Here is a 7,577-nt window from a genome sequence, read left to right on the forward strand (position 1 = left end):
ATAGCTAAAACCTAGAAAGGAAGGATCCACCTATAGTAAGCTTTTCTAAAAAAGATAGTCTTTGCTTCAGACTTTCTTGTAAGCCTTCATACCCTTGGAGTCTTTTCTTTTGGTCGGGTAAGACTTGTTGAGTACCCTCAAGTACTCAGGGTTTGTTAACCCCTATTGCAGGTGCTGACTAGTGCTGTTAATCAAGGTCATGTCGGTGGGCTCGACATAGTCTAGCTGTCTCTTCTACCTTATATGTTTCACCTAAGTCTCTTCCATGACTCTACCCATCTTTTCAACTTAAGTTAAGTTTTGACTTGAACATGTTTTGTAAACTTATATTATAAGTCTTACGCACTTTGATATAAGCTATTTTTGTATCAACTATTGTAATGTTGTGGTAACTCCATGTTGATCCTATATGAGTTGCAATATGTGGATGATTCGAGGTTCCCCGAGGACACTCGATAGACCACCGAAGTTATCTGGCTCTCATGTGCAGTAGTCAGAGGTCTTTAGGACAATGACATACAAAGGTGGGCCATATAATTTGAACGGTTCTGCTATAGCTAGTATTAGAGCTCATACATGGATCTGTCACAACATTATTTTCAAAAACTTCAAACGGATTTTACAAATTAAAAGTTTTATCAAGAGTAACAAACTAAGAAATGCTCTTCAATCTTCCTTATTCTTGCTGTGATGCCTCATGAAGACTTTCTGGTCACACAAGTAGAAGACATCAAAAAGATTTTAACTCTTCTTTAGCAAGTCAAGTTAAGAGTCGAACTTCTCTAATAATGCTCTGCCTAGTGCCAATCAACATCCCTTCTGGAGCAATGAAGATAATATATAAATATTGCCCTATATAAGTAACTTGTATCCTGCTAACATTGTGAAGACATATAGGACGAGCATGCATCATATCATTCACATAAGGTTAAAATATAAGGATGTTGAGATTCTCTCCTTAGATTCTGGGGACAACTATTCTTCCTTATAGCTGTTTCGTTTCAACGAATCTCGTCATGTACCAGGTTTCTACCAATGAACTTTCCTTTGATGATCTTTGCTCCTTAGGTTCATAATCCTTGGGAACTTCTAGATGCACTTTATTTACCCTGCGAACTCAATATAGAAACCTAGGACTAATCCTTGAATTCTCAACCTATGCATGTCTCATCCCTTGTTTCTTCTACCCTAATGCAGGCTATACCTTGATTTCGATAGCCGACATATGTTGGTTAAAGAGTACAGCAATTGTCTCCTATGGTGATACCATGATCCATCACCATGGTACAGCATCAAAACCTAGGAGTCTCCTATGGCTGCGGCCAGAAGGAAATACTGCTGGTTGCTCACTGTTATCGGGTTTGTGATCATGATCTATTATAGCCCACAATTAACGTGCTTTCTCTCTCCTTGGAACCTCTTTTGGAAATTCATGTTCATGCTTCACCTAAATTTCCTAAATCCCTTGTTACATGCAACCTTAAAATTGATCTTGGACATAATCTCTGAACCAACCCTTATTGTTTTATGAACTCTTTGCAAGTAATGTGCTTGACCATTTCCTTTTCCATTACTTAACCCAAGACTTTTGTCACTCTGTAATCTCAGGACGAGATTTCTTTAAGGGGGGATGATTGTAACATCCCAGATGTTAAAAAGCAGTCAAAACTTTGATCATGAGCATCATGAAGCATAATCATCAAGTATTGTTTCATTATTGCATTATATGTTTCAATAGTAGCATGTCCATGTTGCATATGTGATGTTTCACATGTTCCATGAAATGATGTCAATGTTAATTATTAAGGTTCTTTGTGATTTTATATATGAGAATTTGCCTAAACAATTAAAATTTTGTTAATAAAAAGTTTGTAAAATAGAATGTGTTCTTTAATATGGTACAAAGGTCTGTTTGTGTTTTCAAGTTAGAAATGTCAAATTTGATCTTCAAAAGTTGAATTCAAAACTGTTTTCAGCACTTAAACCATTTTTCAGCTAAGTTCCCGAAAATAGGAATTAAGTTCAATTTTTGGAGGATTATTACATGAATTTTCATAAATAAAATTTGTGCAACTTTGGTTCCTTTGGTTGGTAGCATGTTTAAGCTTTGATGATCGATAAGTAGTTGTGATGTTTGATTATTGGTTGCTCTTAAATTAATTCTCAAATTTGTTTAACCGAAACCTATTTCAAAACTCTGAAAATGGATTTCAGTTTGCAATTATATGTACCTATCTTCAAAGTTCAAAATCTCTCAACCCTTTGAGTTTTATGTGCTGATCCTTTAAGTAAAGTTGGAGATCAATCATCAGCCAACAACTTTTCTTAAAGAGGTCGATGAAGTTGCTAAATGGAATCAGGAGATCAACCGTGATGTTCAGGTCGGTTTCAGTCACTACAGTAGGTCGTCAAGCAGTTGCCACACAACTGCTCATCGATGGCCGCTGCCCTCCAACATCGCATCCATGCACGATGGCACGCAGCTGCCTGTGGGGCTTGCACGAGCAGGAGCTGGCATGCCTAGATGTTTTGCTCATGCCACGCCTCGCCATCTTAAGCCCGCGCCGCCGTCCTTTCTCCTTCCTCTATTTTCCGCTGCCGCCATGCTTCATCGGTGGAATTCACCGTGCCTGCTTGTCCTCTGCTCAATTTGCCTCACACCTAGCTTTGCCATCACCTTGTACATCCGCTGAGGCCGCTAGCGCCAACTCTAATCGCCGAAGCCGTCGAGATGTGGACATCTTCCTCCTCGGCCTCCGTAGCGCCGCCGTGTCGCCCCTAACCATGGCCAGGCCGCTCTAGAGCTTCTCTTTCCATCCCATTTAGTGTTTTGGCTTCCTTGAGATCCTATGATGCTCACCGGGCTATCCATTTCCATGTTTCCCCATAGGACATGCCGAAATGCATCATCACCGCTGATTCTTGCTGTCGTTCCCGTCACCGACGCCGGCAGGGATGCCCGCTCCGCCTTCGCTGCAATCAAGCAACGCCCCGATGTTGTGGTGAGCTCCTAGTGCCCTTGAGCTCTTAGATGAACCCCTACTGCGCTGTAGTCACCTGTCCATTGCCACGCCGCCGCGCCAAGCGCCGCCGAGCTGCCATGGCCATTGCTGCGCAGGAACCAAGCCCTTATGCGCTCATCCAATTAGCTGAACATAATCGTGTTGTATCACTGGTGCTGTCGGATGCATTGGTTTAGATGCTACCGGGCTCCAGTGACCGGCATCAAGCTCACCGCAAAACCCTAGCCGCCCATTTAGCTCGCTAGATCAATGCGCGGTGATGTCCCGAGCACGTAGGTGTTGACCCGGTCACTGGAGACCTCACCGGCGACGAGCACCTGCCGGTGAAACGGCCGGGGGGCCACGGTCAGCGCGGCTAGCCCTATGCTGTTGACCCTGGCCTGTGCATCAGTGACCATGGCTGGCTGGAGCTGAGTAACAAAAGAATCTCAATGTTTTTTATTTTTATAAATTAATTAAAAGTGTTGATTATTGATAAATTCATAATTAATTATTCATGCATGATAAAATTATGAAATTTATTCTGTAACCTTGTTATGATATTATCTACCATGGAAAAATATAAATGAGTCAATATTAGTAATTTTGGTATGCTTAAAAATACCTCTTTTATTATAAAATGAACATTGTATGATTTTTATAAATAAAAATAATTATGCTTTAAACATGAAACTTTTGTGTATGCTTAACATGTTAATACCTGCCTTCGCAAAAAGTTTGGTACTGTTTTGAAAATACTAACTTGGCTAATTAATTTAAGTGTGTTTAATATGCCTTTTTTAATTGAATAAATACCAAAATGATTTATATAAATGCTTAGTTGACTTTGGTGTATTTGAACATTGTTTGTGGACCTTGGAACACTAATCCCTTTGCTGTTCCTTGGCAACTTAACCCTTTTCATGTTATGCTCATGATTATTTAGTAAACACATGTGATTAGGTCATGTTTTGATCCTTGCTTGCTCTCATGGTTAAATTTTGAATAATGTTAGTTCAATACCTTACCTTGCTTGATTAGTATAATGTGATAATTGTTGCTTTCTTAATAACCTCATGATCAACTTGTTTATACAATAAACAAATTGCCTTAATTTAATGTTTAGTTTTAAATGTCCTTTATAATGATCATGAGTTAGGAAAGATGTTAATCACCTGCTGGTCCATGCTAAGTTAATTACTTTCATAATAGACAACTAATTAACTTGGTAGTTAATTAACTGAAATGCTTTTATGATAACAACCCTAGTTCTTTGATGAAGGAAAGTTGTACTCAAATTTTATGTTTGTTAATATTCATTCATGCACTTGTATGTCTCTCATCATGCATCATGGCATGCAGTCCATCATATTAAGCAGAGCATCATTTATTACGTGTAGTATACGAGAGTGAGAAGACTCATGATGATCTAGTTTCAGAGAAGGTCCATCCACCAGTGGTGTTGGTGCCAAGTGTAACTCTTGTGATCCGTCTGTGGAATCTAACCTTCTCTGCAACATAAGCAAGCCCCAGAGCATAAACCCTTCTCTAGTATTTACAAATCTTTATTACACTTTAAATCTAAGATGTGCATTAAGTAATTAGGAGTTGGTCGAATACCGTTGCTGCATGATTACCTTGATAATCAGGTATCCTTAGTTATACGTTGCTAGTATGAATAGGTTGATACCTCTATGCTTCGTAATGCTTAACTTCGATAAACGTCGAATGAGGGTTTCATCGTTCATGGGAAATAACTTTTACCTTGTTCTTCTCAGCTCTGTTTCTAGGTCGTGAGAATACTATGATGATAATAATATTTAAATTGAGACCGGGCCGGACTAGTTGTTAAGGTAAGTTGGGCAGATAGGTTCGCTTGATCGTGCCTGTCCCATCTGTATCGATTGAGGACCATCCGTTGTAGACCTATCGTGTTCGAGACCTTGTAGTGCTGGCCACATACTCCAATATGCCTGATACCTTGGCTATTCCATTTTGTGAAAAGACAACTGTGCACTAGGTGTGGAAGATGGTGAGAGTAACGTGTACCCATCCTGTGAATCCACCAGGAGTGGCGTAGGGAGGTGGAGTACTATGCTCCTGGGTAGCGTAGACCAGTTCACATTTTGGAGGATCCGAGTGAAGGTTGACATATATAAGTCCAAAGCCGGGACCTGCATATGTCACATGGTAAAGAAACCCCAGCTGGGCCAAATCGATTCAAATCATCGTGCTCCTCGATTATGGAGACTCGATCCCCCGAACTACATCATAGTTAATCAATGGAACATGGTTACGTGTGGATAGGAGATGAACATGAGATGAAGTGATTAAAGAAGTGATTGATTTAGATTAGGTGCAAACAGGATACTACTGATCACTTAATACATAGCTAAAACCTAGAAAGTAAGGATCCACCTATAGTAAGCTTTTTTGAAAAAGATAGTCTTTGCTTCAGACTTTCCTATAAGCCTTCATAACCTTGGAGTCTTTTCTTTTGGTCGCGTAAGACTTATTGAGTACCCTCAAGTACTTAGGGTTTGTTAACACCTATTGCAGGTGCTGACTAGTGCTGTTAATCGAGGTCATGCCGGTGGGCTCGACATGGTCTTGCAGTATCTTCTACCTTAGATGTTTCACCTAAGTCTCTGCCATGACTCTACCCATCTTTTGAACTTAAGTTAAGTTTTGACTTGAACATGTTTTGTAAACTTATATTATAAGTCTTCTGTACTCTGATGTAAGTTATTTGTATCAACTGTTGTAATGTTGTGGTAATTCCATGTTGATTCTATATGAGTTGTAAAATGCGGATGATTCGAGGTTCCCCGAGGACACCTAACAGACCACTGGAGTTATTTGGCTCTCATGTGTAGCAGTCAGAGGTCTTTAGAACAATGACCTACATAGGTGGGCCATATAATTTGGGTGGTTCTACCACATGGGGTGCACAAGGTCACAGCGAGGCTAGACTGCTAGATCTCATCAAGCGAAGCGGCCGAAGTTGGCCGGATCATCCCTGGCATGGCGGCGGCTTGGGCACGCGACGGTCGGATGAGGCGGACATAACTAGCGGCCCTCGAGGCACCTCTTCTTCTTCCATCTAGCGCATGATGCATCCCTCGCCAAGGCAAAGCTTGCCGAGGTGCTTGTTCTACCTCTACCGGCCTGAGGTGGCTAGAACAGAGCTATGCCATGGCAGGGTCTGGCCATGGCAAGCACGGTGGGCGTGTCACGGTGGCGCCAGCGTTCCTGAGCACAAGCGACTCGGCAAGGTTAGGCCTTGGCTCGTGTGCATGTGTGCAGTGCATCACGTTGACAAAAAGACTAGCCTTTGGCCCTCCCAAGGGGGAGAACACGGCAGCGCGGACATGGCATGTCCACGTCGATGAACAGAGGCAGCGGCGGGGCTCACCAGTGGTGGTGGTGGTGCTAGGCTAGCGACATAGTGACGAGATGGGGTAGTGCTGTGTCGAGTTGCTACACCGGTGTAGACGATTGGGGCATCATCTTTAGCTCTAGCAGGGGCTTCTCGACAGTAGTGGCATGGTCGATCTCCTTCTCCTCCCCCTCCTCCTTTCTCCTTCCCTTCTCTTGGTCTCGGCGTGTGGTTAGTGAAGCCACTAGTGGCGGCGGGGCGGATAGGGGAGGGCTAGGGCACTGGGTGTGCCCCCTTTATAGGGAGGCCACAGCCATGGCGAGCGGCAGATGGTGGGGAAGGGCAGAGAGGGTACGTGTAGGGCCGATACGGCCTCTAGGCTAGGGTTTTGGGAGCGCTGGGTGATCGCACGGGCACTGGCGCTCCCAATTCGAGCGACATTGAGTCAAAAAGGTAGATGGGGTGGGGTCATGGCAATGGGGCAACTGCAGCAATGTCAACACGGCGTGGCATGGCTGGGGGAGGCACAGGGGTGATGTGGATCGTGGACGTGGCATCCATCCGTGCGCCCATGCCCAACGGCTTGGAAACGGGCGGCGGTGATGCGAGGCACGACCTTGGATGCTCGCCGATGAGGTCCTCTCCCTCGGCAGGAGAAGTAGAGGAGAGGAGGGGAAATAGAGGGGATGATAGGTGGGGCCCGCTCATCAGCGGCTGCGGGGAAGGTGACAACGGTGACGTGTTGCGACGCGGGGCTCGAGCACGGGCGGGGTGTGGGCCGCGTTCTATGCTATAACTTGGGCTCCTATGCATGTATACATGTGTTCCCAAGCATGTACACATCCTTATGGGGTCCACTAGGGGTCAACTAGGGTATTAGGGTCAATGTTAAGGGTTGGCAACACACACACAACAAGTTATTTATAAAGGTTAAGTTGATTTTATTTCATCACTCAAAATCAAGAAGATGCAACTCACATGTTGTTTAATATGCAAATGCTCAACCATGCTAACTTGGGATCTACTTGTGCAACTAGAAGGGTGGTTTCCTAGTATGAACACTCACCATGCATGGGTTTTGTTAGAAAAAAAATTTAAGTTCAGATTTTTGGTTATTGGAAAACCTGGGTTGTTACACCAGGTTGTCGCCGAGGAAGATGCAGTAGCCAAACATGGAGCGCCCGAAGTCCGAACAG

Source organism: Miscanthus floridulus, chromosome 3 (genome assembly GCF_019320115.1).
Source record: "Miscanthus floridulus cultivar M001 chromosome 3, ASM1932011v1, whole genome shotgun sequence".
Taxonomy (NCBI): Eukaryota; Viridiplantae; Streptophyta; class Magnoliopsida; order Poales; family Poaceae; genus Miscanthus; species Miscanthus floridulus.